This window comes from Artemia franciscana, chromosome 2 (assembly GCF_032884065.1).
Source record: "Artemia franciscana chromosome 2, ASM3288406v1, whole genome shotgun sequence".
In the NCBI taxonomy this organism is placed as follows: Eukaryota; Metazoa; Arthropoda; class Branchiopoda; order Anostraca; family Artemiidae; genus Artemia; species Artemia franciscana.
In genome coordinates this window covers 56,866,453-56,883,707 of record NC_088864.1, presented here as the reverse complement: position 1 = coordinate 56,883,707, position 17,255 = coordinate 56,866,453, and positions in this window count along the sequence as shown.

Genomic DNA, 17,255 nt, shown 5'->3' with positions numbered 1-17,255 from the left:
GTTTTCAAGATTAATGTTGTGTTTGCTTTTGAGAACGGATGCACTATTTCTATGCCTCCTCGAGACTTCTAATGCTTAATCTGTATACAAAATAGTTCGTTACCTGAAAATGAAGTAACAATTCGGTTTCTTTAGTCCCCTTCCCAGACAAAATTGATACGGCGTCTCAGCAACTGTAGGCAAAGAAGACGTGTGTAATTAAGAATTAAAATAGTCGGGTGATACGAAGCAGAGTTTTTGTAACAGTTTTTGATGTCAATAAGATTAGCAAACTGAACTTGGTTTGCTGTTGAATATCCGTACAATTTTTTTCATTTTTAAGTATGAATAAACTATAGACTCTCATTCAAATTCAATATACACTCATCCAATTCAATAAATTTAGTTAGGTATGTTGTTTTTATGGATTCTAGTAACTAAATGAACTTTTTTTATTTTCCAGAAGCATGCAAAGCTTTCAGTCATTTCCTCCTGCGTCTACTCTCCAGTTTCTTCTGCTCCCTTTTTCTATGGACAAGAGGCTGCAAATCAAACCCCCCGTATGTTTTGGGTCAAATACGAAGCTTCACCGGTAGACTTTGGTTGCCAGCTTAAACCACCTCATTTGGTCACACCTCTAGCTGTGCCCTACCCAGGGCAACATGTAATTCTCTTCACTAGTCATTTTGATGAGAAAAGTTCGTATTATATCCAACAACAGTATATACCTGCGATCCATGGGAATCTGCACGGAGAGATCTCGCAGCAATAATATATGGCCGCAAACTTGTATTTCTCACCTTCAGGTGCCTCTGCTCCGCAGCAAATGGCTTCGCCCGCTGACACTGATGAAGTGGTTTTCGTCCAAGAGCATCTAGTAACAGGGCAGGTTTTCAAATTGTTAATCATTCACCTCCCGTGGTCCCAGTGAACCAAATGATTACCCCGCAGAATTCCCCTTACATGAGTAACAGGTACGCAAATCTTAAGCAAAAAAATCAGTCCTGTAAATAATAGCAGCTGGAATTTTAGTCAATTAGAGCTTGGTTCGGAAAAGACCCTCCTAGGGTTTAGAATCTGGGATGGAAAATTTTACCTTAAACTATTCCCCTGGTCTCATTCCCAAACAAGGAAAAGACCCTAGTGGAAATGCAATAGGGTCAATAATGCATTCCAAATGTCAACCTGATTTCCCAGGAACTGCAAATACTGAGCTAGATTTGGAAGCTGTTATTGACAGTAAAACCATCAATGGGAATTTTCCAGTTTTACAGTAAGTTTACGTTCATTCTTTTATATTTATTTGGCTTCTTTCTTCATATTACTGCTTAGATACCAATATACAGTTATGAAAACTTGATTTATTTTCGGAACATAGTGCGCAGTAGTGATGCTAGCGACTGGAGACAGGAAACTGGCACGTATTCAACAAAACTATTCAAGCTTCTCGTGGGCAAGATATGAGTTTTCATAACTGTATTCCCACCTATGGTGTTGTAGTACGATCTACGCGTCAGAGCAAGGGGCTTAGAGGAGGCGCTAAGTTCAGAGCTCTGTACCAATAGCTTCTCATGGGCAAGATAGGAGTTTTTCATAACTGTATTGGTATCTAAGCTGTGCTTCATATTAAAGATAGTCTTAGGAAGTGCTTTGACTGAACATTTACCAAAGAATAAGCTGTATGAAAAATCTGTCAGTAAAGGTTCATTGACAATGATATTTTGCTAATGCCATGATCTAGCCAGTACTAATTCTAGCCAATCAGATTTTTCATAGGATTTTTCTGATTGGCTCGAAATAGCGCTGGCTAAATCTGGGTGTCAATAAAATGGAATTGCGAATGAGGCTTCAGTCGTTCGGCTTTCTAGGGCTATAATGGGAAATATTTCTTAAGAGCAAAGCTTTTCTTACAGAAATAAAGAGTGAAGTTTAAACTTGAAACAGACAGAGATTACTACATCGCCGTTTACGCAAAATCTGTGTATCTACAAAGCAACTGCTTGGTACTTTGTTGATTATTCAGAACACACTCAAGTTCTTGATATAAATTTAAGATCTGAGAGAACAGGTTTCATAGCAATAAAGACAAGCGACGGTTGACAGATTGCGTTAGACTTACATAATTTGGCCTATATATTTGCACATTAGGAGGGGGAAGAAAAGTATAGCTGGTCTACATGCAAAATGTTTTAGCTACAACTATTCTGCATATTATGAAGTATGATTTTTTTTTGTTTTTTTTTTTTAGCATGTGCCCTTCTCAACAGCTCCAATTCTAGACTTCTACCAATATTTCTCCTTTTGAGCTATGTATTTTTCTCCTTTTGTTGTCATAGCTACACACCACAAAATTTTATCATAAGGCAAACCAAGGCTTGCAAACAAGAGTTAACCTTATAATGGATCGTAAGTAAGGAGCAAGGTAAAAGTAAGAAAGTAAGGAGTGTCATTAAAACTCAAACGAACATAAACCATACCGTATATGAAAGGTGCTGTCCCCAGCTCAACGTTCTGCTCTACGCAAATTTTGTTTATTGTTTAAAAAGTAGGATTGTGAGAAAGTCAAACTTTAGCATAAAGAGCTGAGCGTTGAATAGGGATTAGCCCTCTGTTCGTTTTAAGTTTTAATGTCGCCCCTTACTTTCAGTTAAAAACCTTGTTTTTTTTTTATCCGAACGTTTTTGAATTAATGCAGGTTTTGTAGTAAAAAAAAAGTTTGTTTTTTTACAATTTTAAGTACAGATCAACTTTGAAGTTACAGCGAACACATCCTCAATAAGAGGGATATACCAACCTCCTTCTTTCCCGCTGCCCGATCTTAAGCTTTATATAGCTTTTAAACGAAAGTAATACCAATATTCAATTGTTGGCTGACTGAGAAGCCATCTTTTCAGGAGACAAACTGCCTCCAGTCTTACTTTGAAGTTTCAATTCCCTAGGTTTAAAAAACGATTTCCCCCCTCCCACCCTATGAAGCTGCTCATGCGTGTCTTTTTAGTTTTTTTTTCGGTTATCTTTTTCTAAGGGGGATTGTACCAAACCAGATATATATAATGTCACCAAAGGACATTTTAAAATGGATGTTAATACATAGAGCCGTTTTTAAAATACGAAAGGGCCTACTACATATATTATCTTCCTGTTTTAGACCATCTTCAGGAAAGTGCCAATTTCTGCAATTATATGCTGCACACCGTGAAATTTCACATATCCAAGAACCAGAGTTCAAGCTGACAAAGAAAAAAGTCTCTGATTTTGCATGTAGTTTGCAACAATTAGAGACCCATGTTAGTTACTGTCGAAACTAAAAAGAAACGATAGCTTCAGAGTAGTATTAAGTTTACATCGACATGAATCAATTTGCACAAAACGCATAAAGCTCAAATGTACTCATGAAAAGTTATCAAAATAAGTAGACTCACGTAGTTTCAAAAAATTGAGACCCCTCCCCAAAAGCGATTCAATATTGGTGAAAGTGTATCTAATCCTGGATACCCCAACGCCTCTTAACTGTACTTTCAAGCACCTGACTACAAAAATACAAAATTTAGGCAATTTTTGAGTAGCAGGTGCATATTTGTTTCGTTTTGCCTTCAGATCATCCCTCCCCCTCCAAAAAATATCGATGGTGGGAGGTTTTGAAGGGATTTTAAGCCTCCTGTCGATACTTATCATTTCTATTTATCATTGGAGAGGCCAGGATCCAAGATTATTCAAATGAGGGATAAGACAAAAGAATAAACGTCATTTGCTCAATTTTCAGAATGTGCACATTTTTGCACTGAAAGCTTGGAAAATATTGAATATTAATTATTCAATGATGTCGCAGCACTAACTCCCTCATGGTCCACAGAATAGATTATGTTTACGCCCATGCTTCTGGTGTACATCAACGAGCCTAGTTTATCACCCATCGGGAACCACTGATGCACACGAAACGAAATATCGTACATTTCACTACTGAAGTCCTGATGCGCTTTCGATATACAACAAGCATGGTTTAAGCACATTTTATATTCTGTCATGATTTAAATTTTTTTTATAGTGACCGGACAAAAAGATACTCTTAACCCATAGTAAGTGAATACGTTTATAACGAGAGAAGTGTAGCCTATAGAGAGATTTTACTAAATATAGGCCCGTTCACAGATTTTAGTTTGGAGGAAGAGAGGGTACATAGTCGTTATGGAAATTGTTACATGGTTCCTTGGTCCAGCTTTCTGTGGTCGTATGTAAGTGAATATAGGCTACTTTGAATTTTTAGCAGTTCTCTAGCCGGGAGGGATCTAATAATAGTGTGCACAAAATCGAAAGGCATTAAAGACTTTTCCAGATATCAGACATAGTTTTTGTCTTTAGATTTTATGCAACCGAGTAGCTCAAGCCAAGGTGGTCGTATTTGACTGCTATTTTGAGTAGGCCCCCTTGCATTTGGATATTATAGTACTAGTGTATCAAATATATGGAGAAATATTTAATTTGAGCTATAAATTTACAATGTAGTGGGGGGGGGTAAAGTGAAATTAACTGCTTTTTGGAATGAAATAAGTATTCTAGGATTTAAAAAAAAAACTAGAATTTATAGTGTTTTGTTTTGAGTTGGCCTAACTGTACAATAATACATCCATATTGGCTAGTCATTACATATTAAAGACCAAATACTCATAGGGGTGATTTCATGTAGACTAGAGCTGGAAACAATGTGTAATTTCGGTGAATTTTCTGTGACCTCACTAATGAGATAGCTAAAAAATATAAACAATTTAGATTCAGAATTTTACCCTGAATCCAAACATAACATTCATTTGTATCAGATATGAACTTGCCATCACCCTTCTTATATGCAAATATAGACCTTGAGTTGTTTATAGGCACTGAATTCTCCGTAAGTCCCTTTTTTCCTTAAATTGATTTAAAAGATATCAAAGTAAGGAAAAAATCATTGTATATAGACAATTCAGGGCACATAACTACACATTAGGGGGGTGATATTAGAGTATCTGAGCAAGCAAAAGATTGCTAAAACGAGGATAAACTACAATTTCACTGATTTTGTTATACATTTGACTGGAGTGGTTTTCAGCAGTGGCGTTCTTGCAAATTTTTTTGTAATTTTTTAACGCCTTTGCATTAAAATATATTATTTCCTAGAAAAAATCAAACTGTATTTCTTTTTAGTGCATTTATCCTAGGTAAAACTTTTAAGGGGCTCTTTGTTCTCTTCAGATGTTGTTGGTCTAGATCCTTGATTCCTAGTGTGAGGCACACACCCCACCGGTGGGGCATGATAATATTTTTGTGGGTCGTGGGTGGAATTTGCACCCTTCGGCTGACTTCACAGCCTTTATGAAATATCTTTTTATTTGAATGGCGTCGCTCTGTAATGCATTTAAGGAGCACAAAAAACGTTACAATGACGTTGTACATTGCATAAAAGGGATATGCGTTTAACTGAACCCAAGTAACGTAGCTTCCGTGCAACATGACCCCAATTAACGGAACCCTCGAGGCACTGAACCCCAGCCCGTCATACTGAATCCACATGCAACTCAACAATATTTAACTGAACGCTCATGCAACTAGACCCCTGTGCAACTCAGCCCTTGTTTAACTCAACCCCATATCAGGTGCACGGAAGTTCAATTACACCTGGGGTCAGATGCACGATGGTTCAGTAGAAAGAGGTTCATTTATACGAGGGTTCAGATGCAATCCAAATAATATTTTCTGCTTATATAAAGAAAACCTAGAAGACGATCCAAAAATAGATATCGAGTTTATGGCCTTTTAAGTTTTCTACAGGCGATTACACGTAATATTTTGAATAACAAAATTTAAACACCACGGGAGACGCCTCAGGATTGTAGAAATGTTTTGGTGGGAAATGGCTCAAAATCGGTTAGGAATCACGGGTCTAGATAAATATAACTTTAAGGAGGGGATCTACAATACAAATTAGGACCCAGTAATGTGTGTCCAAGCAAATATCCTTCTTTCAATCCTACCTTCTCCTGAGGGCGCAAGTCTTGTTTGGTTAATTATACCTTAAGAAACAGAACTGTAACCCAAATCTGGTCCTGCAAAGGCTCCATAATTTAAATTCCTCCCCTACTTTTTTTAATGTATGAACAGTTATATCGGAAGTAGGCTACTTCTTCCAGTCAAAACCAGTCAAACAGGATGAAAAACCTGTGACTCCCCCCGTGCTGTGTACACACGTTTAGCAACAAATCAATATCTTGCTCACCAATTCCTGAAAATTTTGCACCAAAGCCATAATTAAGGAGCCAAATAGTCACGTGTGCCACAGGGGTCGCACCTTTGACCAATTACTGGTCTAACCCATTATGCCAAGAGCGAAAAAAAATTACCAGTGGATAAAGTCAAAAGTAGTCAAAACACGCTAAAAAGATCTATTTTTATTTTTGTAAAACAAAATGTCTAAATCCTTAATTATATGAACCGTATCCAACTCACTAATCTATTTCGGCGAATTTTGCAACAAATTTCCTTCAGACATTCCCTAGAGTAGCCAAACAATGATTTTGGGATCTGAGTGGAGCAATTTTCAGGGGGTGCAGGTATAGGGGGCTGCGAGCAGAATTTCAACATTTTGGGTCCTCAAACTAGGCAGATTGAAAAAGCCTCGTGCGAATGTTATTTCAACAAGTTGCAGAAGGTCTAACATTCTTTCAAATCTTCCTCGGAAGCCTATGCTTTAGATTTGTTTTTCGGATAGTTTTTGGTCCTTGTCTCAGGAACTGCACAGGCCATGGACCCTATAAATAAATTTTGACCATTAAAAAGCACTGGAAATATAAACTAGCAATTAAATCATCCTTCCTCGTTCGTGTTGTTGGGAAAAAGAAAAAATTCCACCTACAGAATATACTTTACTGTCAACTGTATGGGTATGAATGTGTTGCAGAGGGGAAGGGCTACTGGTATCAGAGTATACACAGATCAGATCCTCGGAATCCAGCCTCCGTGCCACATGGTGCACACTAGCATCTGTCAAATTCCTGAGCGGGGTAACAGGGCAATACAAATGTGTTTTCAGAAAGGTACGAAATATGCAGCTGCCCGGAAGTCGCAAGAAGTAGTTATAGCAGTCACAAGTGATTGTTGTACTGGTAGCAAGTAGTATAGCAGTTGCAACTAGTTGCAGGTAGTAGTGGTCCCAGGTGGTAGCAGCAATCAAAATGGTGATAGCAGCAGTGGCACTGCGTCAAATAATTATAATATAATTTTATTTTAATTTAATATAATATAATTTTCATATAATAATAATTTTCAATTTCGTAGTGGCAAAGGCATTACCACTGTGTAGTAGTACTATTCTTAGTGTCATTTGTTTTTTTTAACATACCCCTCAACACAAATTGAAAGTTTCAAATTTATACCCTTAGCTGTTGCTTAGACATTAATGATAAGCCACTTTGCTCACCCTAGAGGTTCATGTCATCCTCAAAGGCATAATAATTTGACCTATCGAAATAGGTACATAAAAAGTTATGATTGGACATCCGGGATAGCATAGCTATAAATTCCATGGAAAAGTGGCAGGCTGCTCTTTGACTCCTTTGAAAATCTTAAATGGGGGACTAGAATTTATAATTTCTGATTAGATGAGCCCCATGTCTATTGGAAACATTCAAGAATTATGCTTAGGTTACATCTCAGAAAACCAGTTTCATAGCTAAAAATCAATTGGTTGATGATGCATTGCGTTGGACTTGAATAAATCCAGCTATATATTTGCATATCAGGGGTGGGGGTTAGCCTAGGTTGGGTTAGGTTTCCATAATTTTGTTTCTAAAGTATTATTTCATAACCATGTTCTGTTATTTTTCATTAGGATTAGCCTAGCTACAATTCTTGGGTGTTTTGCCAATAACCATCAAGTACCGAAACGATGTATAAATAAATATTGAATACATTTAAGGCTTAAGGGTCTTTACTACCGACATTTACTTAAAATCATAACATAATTCTTGGAATAAGACTGTTTTTAAAGATCATATTCCAATGCATTTCCATGATATTGGCCTATTATGTTTCGTTTTTATGGCAATTGGTGTTAACCAAGTGACATATAGCAATCGCAAATTCTGTCGGTCCCGGTTTTGCTACTTTAGGCACTTCCAGGTAAGCTAGGACGATGAAATTTGGCAGGCGTATAAGGGACCGGACCATATTAAATTAGAAATAGTTGTTTTCCCGATTTGACCATCTGCGGGGGAGTGAGGGCCCGTTAATTCGAAAAAAAGTTAAATATTTTTAACTCACGAACGGTTGATCAGATCTTAATGAAATTTGATGTTTGGAAAGATATCATGTCTCAGAGCTGTTATTTTAAATCCCGACCAGATCTTTTGACATTGGGGGGAGTTGGAGGGGGATATCTTGGAAAACACTTGGAGTGGAGGAATCGGGAAGAAGCTTGGTGAATAGAATAAGCAAATATCCTTGACACGTGATTGACGTAACCGTACTGGATTCGCTCTCTTTGGGGGAGTTGGGGGGAGGGGCTCAGTGATGTGGCGAGTTTGTTGCTTCTGGACGTGCTAGGACGATGAAAATCTGTAGGCGTGTCAGGGAGCTGCACAAATTGACCTGATAAAGTCGTTTTCCCAGATTCAACCATCTGAAGGGCTAAAAGGAGAGGAAAAATTAGAAAAAAATGAGATATTTATAGCTTACGAGTGGGTGATCGGATCTTAATGAATTTTGATATTTAGAAGAACATCGCAACTCAGAGCTCTTATTTTAAATCCTGACCGGCACTAAGCCTCTGATTTTCCTTTTAAATCAATCTAGTTTTATTGTTTGGCCAGTTTTCAACTTTTTGGATAATTAGTTCATTGCGCAACGATTGCCTTTGGATATAGTTGGATTGATCTGGTTTTTGTTGGCCACTAAAGACAAAATTTTTGAGAAAAGCTCGAAGGCCGGTACGAGGGTAAATAAGAAAGGCATATCGAAGGTAAGATTTTGGCATAATATTTAATACCCTAAGATGAGCGATGAAGGTATAAAAAAACTGATAAAGGAGATGCAAAGTCTAAGAGCCTCAGTAAATAAAATAGAGGTTTTGGCTGAGGGAATTGAAGGCCTAAAGACGATTTTTTCGGAATTTTCTTGCAAGGTAGAGGAAACCAACAGAGCAATTAAATCGGAGATAGCGGGACTGGCATTAAGCTGCTCGACTGTTAATAAAGATTTGCGGAAAACCCAGTCCAAGATAGATTTTCTTGAAAAAGAATTGAAGAATATGAATTTGATTATATACAATTTTGACCCTAAACATCGAGGACCCAGCCTAGCGTCAGATATTTTGTCATGCTTAAATGAAATTGTCCCGAATTTGGATCTAGAGAGGCGAGACATAAAGGATATTTTCCGCCTTCGCTCTAAAAATAATGGCGTGCCCCCGGTTGTCATTAAATTTATTAGCAAGCCTCTGAGAGATTTGGTGTTGAGATCCTCTGGGCTATTTAGCCGTCATAAGTTGTATATATCCCCTGACTACACGGAAAGAGAGCGTATGGCTCGAGATAAGTTAAAACCACTGCTAGCGGAGGCTAGGTCAAAAAATATGCCTGCTAAATTAAGGGGGGTAAGGCTAATTTTACAGGACAAGATTTTGACGTATGATTTTGAGAATGAGAAAATAATTGAAGTAAGTGGTCCGAGTGTTAGTGATATGGTCCCGATAGCTTTGGGAAGGCTTCAAGGTCAGAGCCGTCAGTCCCTTGACCATGAGAATCCAACGCGTAGCAGGGCAGAATCTACAGGTAGCTTGCAAGGATATTTTTCAGCCAATGAAAATGAATTGGAAGATCCAAACACGGATATTCGAACCACAACGACATTTATTACACCGAAAAATACGGTTGCTTTGAAGATGCCCGGGAGGCCTGAACCACGGAAAAAACGCGACCATGCTAGGATAATAAGTCCAAGTGACGATCAAAATCAACCTATCAGAAAGTCACGATTAGTGGGAGTGCTCAACCAGGAAGCACCAATGGATGGCAGTGGTCTTGAGGTGAGGGCAAGTGATGGTGAAAGCATGTCAAGAGAACAGCCGAGTCAAGGGTATATAGTAACTGCTGGTGATGAATAGGAAACGGGGGGCCATAGTGAAAATTCTAGTGAAAGGGTAGTACGCATGGTGCATTGGAATATTCAAGGGTTTTCAGCGACAAAATTAAGTAATCTGTTGAAGGAAGCGTGTATTGATAATGAAAAGAAAGATATAGTTGGACTAGTAGAGACATGGAGTGATGGGAAAAACCCATTAAGTGTTGAAGGGTACAATGTTTTTGAAAGAGTGAGAAATAAATCGAGTAATGGTCGACATTATGGGGGGATAGCGATATTGATCCGGGATGATATATTTGATAGCATCCATAGGCTATTGAGTGCGTCAGAAAATATTGTGTGGTTACAAATGTCCATGTGGGATAAGAGGTATGTTATAGGCTGTGTATATATACCCCCTGAAAATAGTTCTTATATGAATGAGTATACATGGGACATATTAATTGAGGAGTATGTTAATTATGTTGAGCTGTTTAGTGACCATTTTTTTGTATTACTAGGTGATTTCAACGCCTACACGGGTACGAGTACAGAGGTTGAAGACATACAGGTGGATCTTGGCAACCCTTGCTTATCAGGTATGGAGAGTATGGTTGAATGGTATGGAAGAAACGGATGTCCGAAAGGTAGGACAAGCAAAGATGAAACTAGGAGGAAAAATAGGTGGGGCCATAAGTTGATAAATTTTTGTAGTGAGGGTCGGTTGATAATTTTGAATGGAAGGGTGGGTAAAGATCATGAAAGGGGAGATTTTACGTGCTTTGGTTCGGGGAAGCCTAGCGTGATTGATTATATTATGGTTGATAGGAGGTTATGGGAAAATTGTTTGGATTTTTATGTTATGGATGTTGTAGGATCAGACCACCAGCCAATAGAGGTAGTCATGAAGGCAAGACAGGCGAAGAAATGGATGTATGAGATAGAGGGTGAGAGATATAGTTGGAGGAATAAGGGGAAGAGGGAAGATAAGGGTAGGAAGGTAATGAAGCAGCAGATTAGGGTAGATTGTATGGAGGAAAACCGTTTGAAAAATTTGTTGGAAAGTGAACAGATGCAGAAAAGGGCGGAGGAATGCATATATATACTGGGAGAAGGGAAGTTAGAAGAAGCCGTGCAAGAAATATCAGAGGAAGTATACCAGAAATGCAGTGGGATATCAAATAACAAGGAGAGGGTGAGAAATACAAACGAATTCTTTGATGAGGATTGTCGGAGGCTGAAAGTAAACCTTATTCAACTTCTCAGGAAAGTGAAAGGAGCACTAAATGACCAGGAAATGAATAAACACTTATCGGAGTACTGAACAGAGAGAAAAATCTACAAGAGGTTATTAAAAATGAGAAAAAAACAAGTAGAAGAGATTAGGGCTATAAAGATCAGCGAGGAATACTTGTCAAAAGACCCAAAACAGTTTTGGAGTGAAGTAAGGCGGGAATTCAAGGCCAACGACAAACTCATACCTCCAGCTGAGTCGTGGAAAACATACCTGGATCAGGACACTAGCAAAAGGGAGCAATATGAAGACGGTATAGGGAGTTTAGTAGAGGAGCTACGAGAGCAGAATGGTTTCCCCTTAAGACAAGAGGATTATAGTCTATTAGAACCGATTAAGGTAGAGGAAGTTTGTGCAAGCCTAAAAGGAATGAAGGGATCTTCGGCGCCGGGGGTGGATGGAATACCAGCAAAGATTTGGAAAATGGGGAAAACAGTTCTAGTACCAGTTTTAGCAGCAGTTTTCAGTTTTGTGACTGAAAATAGGAAATGGCCTGACCAGTGGAATGTGTCAGTAGGAATACCAATTTTCAAAAAAGGTAACAGACAGGATCATAGTAATTATAGAATAATTAGTTTAGGAAATGTGATGAGTAAGATTTTCTGCAAGGTTATAGACTCAAGATTAGGGAAGTGGTTGGAGGTAAAGGAACTGCTATCCCCTTTTCAGGTAGGGTTTAGAAAAAATCATAGTGCAGTAGATCATATTTTTACTTTGAGAATTATGGTAGAGAAGTATAGGAAAGGAAAAGGGGGGAGGTTATATGCAGCGTTTTTAGACCTGAAAGGAGCATATGATAATGTCGATAGGAACCTGTTAATGTTAAACCTGTTATCTTTAGGACTGCCTAACTATTTCGTATTGTTGCTGTGCGAAATGTATAAATACGTGAAGTTAGTAGTGAAAGTCGCGGGAAAGTGCTCAACTCCGGTGCAATCTTTATTGGGACTAAAGCAGGGATGTGTGCTGTCACCAAAATTGTTTAGCCTCTATTTAAATGATGCCAATGAATTTTTCGCTAAGAATAATGCACCAATGTTATCGATAGATTTGCTTAAACTGTGCTTACTACTATTTGCTGACGACATCGTATTACTGGCTGAAACAAAGGAGAAACTGCAACAATTATTAGAGATTACGGAGGTTTATTTGGAAGAGAAGAAGTTAATCCTGAACACATCGAAGTCAGTGGTGATGGTATTTGGTCGTAAAGCTATGGAAAGTGAAGATGTGAATTTTTCCTTTAAAGGTGAAACTATACCAGTGAATAATGAATTTGTTTATCTTGGGGTAAAGTTTACTAGTAATGGGAAATTCAGTGGGCATCTGGATCTAGCGAATGCAAGGGGGAGGTATATTAGCGGTGAAATAGCGAGGAGTAGTCTTAGACGGGTGAGAGATATTAGAGTACATAAGAGGATTTGGACAAGTAAGATAGTACCGGCGATGCATTATGGAGCAGAGATCTGGGGCTATCGGAAAGGTCCAAAACTTGAGGTGGTTATGATGAGATATTATAAGAGGATGTTAGGACTATGGGATTCGTTTAGTAATTTGGTAATCCAGGGGGATTTAGGGCTAGTATCGCTGCGATCTATGAGGCTAGTGACCATGGTGAGATATTGGGTTAGGATACTGGGTATGCAGAGATTTACGGTAGCAAAGGCAGCATACTTAGAGGCGTTGAGACAGAATAGTAAAACAGGGTGGCCGGCGGAGATTAAGGACATCTTAGACAAGTGTGGATTAGGAGAATGGTGGAATGAAGGAAAGGGGATTATGGGTATGGAGGAAATAGTAATAAGGGAGGTACAAGAGAGATTGAAGAATCAAGAAATACAGATATGGTGGGCAGGCCTGGATCGTTCAGGGTCGTTAAAATTTTATAAACAGATAAAGAGGAGTTGGGGGGAGGAGGTATTTTGGAAGGTTGGGTTAAGTAGAGAGGATTTGAAGGCGTATTTGGATTGGAGGGGAAATGGATTTTTGATTGGGGAGAAAAGAAAGTATCAAGGGAGAAAAGGGGAGAAGGTAGTATCTATTGCTTGTCCTATGTGCGGATCTCAGGATGAAAGTTTATTACATTTTGTGTGTGAATGTGTCGAATTGAATGATTGGAGGCGTGAGATGTATGGAAAAGAAAAACTGAATGAGATATGGATGGTAGATAGAATGAATGATACAAATTTCCTGAGTATCAAAAGGATAGCAAGGTTTGTCAGGATTGCAGCGGTGCATCGGGAGCGTTTTCTTTAAATAGTTTTAATTTAATGTAGTGAATTTGTTGTTGGTGTATTATGTAATTTTCCTATGGCCCACGGGCTTTTTTTTTCTGGAATAATTTATTATAAATTATTATTATAAGACACAATATGAATTATTATTATAAGTCACAAAGACAGCGAGTCTTAATAATTTGAGGCCTAGATCTGGAGAATTTCCTAAGCAAATCCTTTCTTCTCTCCACGTTCCCGGAATAGAATTGCACTAAATTTCCTCCGTTGAATCCTAGTTGAGAGTCAACTTTTTCCCATCAAGATTGGAAGTGCTCTCTCTTTCCCGTTATATGATATAAAACACAAGAATTTCTTTTTCCCTTCTTTTTTTTCTCTCTCTTTCAATCGGGAAAGCGGAAGATTTATGGGACGACCAATTAAGCGTGGGGGTCCTTGGCAATATTTTTAGAATAGGTTGTTAAGAGTGAAAATACTATTAATAAAGGGGAAAAGTCCGTTAATCCTTAGTATGAAGAAACGTTTTTATGATTAACTTATTTTGTCGTTAGTTTAGATATTTTCGCGCTGTATTCTGTTTCTGTGCGTGCTTGTAATTTGTACTGTTGTTTAATGTTCTTGCTTGGGTGTTATTTATTTATATTGTTGTGTGTATATGGCCCTTAGGCTTTTGAAATACACTTATCTATTATCTATCTATGAGCTCTTGGCTCTTAGCTCTTCTGGCCTGGTCACAAGTACCATATGAGCTCTTAGCTCTTGTTTTCTTATGAGAACGATCTTTCTGTCCCCCCCCAAATGATACCCCTGACTTCTGTCCTCAGCTGCTATCTCGTTTTACATCCATGCTTCCTGTGAATATGTACCTTGTGCAATGCTTTCTGTTAATAATCCAAGAACGATTGAAAACGTGATATATCAAGCTTACCGATCTCCTTCAGAACAGATAAGATTCATTTTGTTCCGTTGCGAGTTTGGAGGTTTTGAACATCTGAAAAAAACAATATTTCTGTAGTCGGGTTTTGCAGTTGTTAGACAATAAACTTGAGAGGCAAGTTTGAAGTTTCGGGGGTAAAGTAAGTGAATTATGTTTTAATTTCAAATAGCTTTGTATTTCAGCCGAAACATCGTTTTATAGAACATAACTGAAATTTAAATATTTAGCTTGATTATTTTAATTTCAGAGGGATGGTTCCTTATGGTCAAATATTTAAAATAAAATAAAATTTAACCCAAAATCATTTTTCAACTAAAAATGCTGGTGAGGGTTTGACTATCTTGGAAATGGTTGATCTAAGTAGAGAAAAAGTTCAATTATACTTGAATTTGTGGTAGAAGTGACTATTGTATTCTTAAAGAACATAAAAAAGGCATCGAGTGGTATGTTCAATACACACTCGAGAAGAAAAGTTCGGTTAATGTTTACCATGTTGGTAAAATTCCAGTTAATTGACTTCTTGCTATTTTAGAAAGTGTTTAGGTGAGGAAAATGATAGTTTAACTTCGCAAAAATATCTGACAAATAATACAGCTTTGATAGCCATGAGTCATTTTGAAAAAAGCAGCAACTTCACATTTTCATTCAGTTAAAAATATTTCGATCTCGTTCTTTAATAACAATATTTTTTTTTTAACTTTGACCTCTTGACAACCATCTTACTTCTGCATGTAATTACAAAGTTGTGTAGTTGAAATCTGTATCCTTACAGATATTTGAAAATAAGCGACTGTTAAGGGCATGTCTCTTAACAAAATGTATGACCTTAACAGCCTCCTGAAGGACATAGGTCAATTCTGGTGCTATTTTTTTGCTGCTGCCTCTTGGTGAATAAGGCAATGAGAAAAAGTTATATGATCATAATGAACAGCTTGAAAAAATGATTTAAAACCAATATTCTTGCCCGTCATCGCTCTTGCACCATCTGTTTTCGGTTTCGGTTTTCGGTTTCTGGTTATTTCGGTTTTAAGAGATTGAAAAAATAAATTTACATTTTTTATAAATTTCTATAACATTTCCTGTTTTATAGTAAATGTATACAAGATATTATAATGATCGGAATAGAAATGCTGTTGAAATGCGGAATGCAGAAATGCAGGATAGAAATGTCTTTCCGAACCAGAAGATTTTATGATATATTTGTCTACGATGATTGTTATTTTTCTTTGTAACAATAATTTTACAGCTTAAAAAATATTTTTTGTTAAATTGTATTTTTACCACTCGCGACCCCATAATTTTGCTACGCAGCCCCAAATGGGGTCGCGACCCATAGTTTAAGTATCCCTGGTCTATACTATAAGATGTATCAAAGTCTTCCTTTTATCTTTGAATGCTTTAAGAAGATTCAGGCTTCCAGAATGCTGTTTTAGGAGTAAAAATTAATTTCTTAGGGAATTCCTCAAGACTGAGTATTAGCATCAATTCATTTTGTTCTGTATGGTAATGATTTACCCAATATCATTCCAATCGGTAAAATAGAAGTATTAACGAAAATCATTTGATATGTAAAAAGAGGCTTTTGTCCTGCTTTCCTAAAAAGTAAATAATCTCAAAAATAAGGGGGTTTTGAGTATTCACGACATAAATTATATCAAAGAGCAATTGTATAATATTATATTACGGATGAATTTCTACGTCATAGACAATCGATGTAAGGGATGAGGGGGGGGGGGTATCGTCTATTACGTCCGTTTTTGACTATACAAACCTGAATAAAATATTTTTTCGCACTATTTTTTCCTGGTGTGTCATATTTTCTCCAATAATCATCTTTTCGCTTGTATGTTTTATTTATTTAAATTTTTGTTTACATATATATTTTTTATCGATCTTTGTATTTAGCCTATGTATATTTTACTTTTATTTTTCAGCCTTGAAAGACCACTTTTTCCATTTCCTTCACTTTAATTACACTGTAGTCACCGGAGAAAAAGAATACTTAGCCTACCAAAGTAGCTATTGTCAAATTTTAACTTAAAAAAGGAGTAGAAAAGATGTATCACTGCCTAATCAAACCAGGTGAGAGAACTTGAAGCATTTTTTTAAGTTTTTATGGCACTTGGTATTAACCAAGTGACATATAGCAGTCGCCAATTCTGTCGGTCTGTCTGTCTGTCTGTCGGTCTGTCTGTCCCGGTTTTGCTACTTTAGGCACTTCCAGGTAAGCTAGGACGATGAAATTTGGCAAGCGTATCAGGGACCGCACCAGATTAAATTAGAAATAGTCGTTTTCCCGATTTGATCATCTGGGGGGGAGTGGGGGCCCGGTTAATTCGCAAAAAATAGAAAAAATGAAGTATTTTTAACTTATCAGCGGGTATTTGGATCTTAATGAAATTTCATGTTTGGAATGATATTGTGTCTTAGAGCTCTTATTTTAAATCCCGACCGGATCTGATGACATTGGGGGGAGTCGGAGGGGGAAAACCTAAAGTCCCGGTTTTGCTACTTTAGGCACTTCCAGGTAAGCTAGGACGATGAAATTTGGCAAGCGTATCAGGGACCGGACCAGATTAAATTAGAAATAGTCGTTTTCCCGATTTGACCATCTGGGGGGGGGGGAGTAGGGGCCGGTTAATTCGGAAAAATAGAAAAAATGAAGTATTTTTAACTTATGAGCGGGTGATTGGATCTTAATGAAATTTGATGTTTAGAATGATAT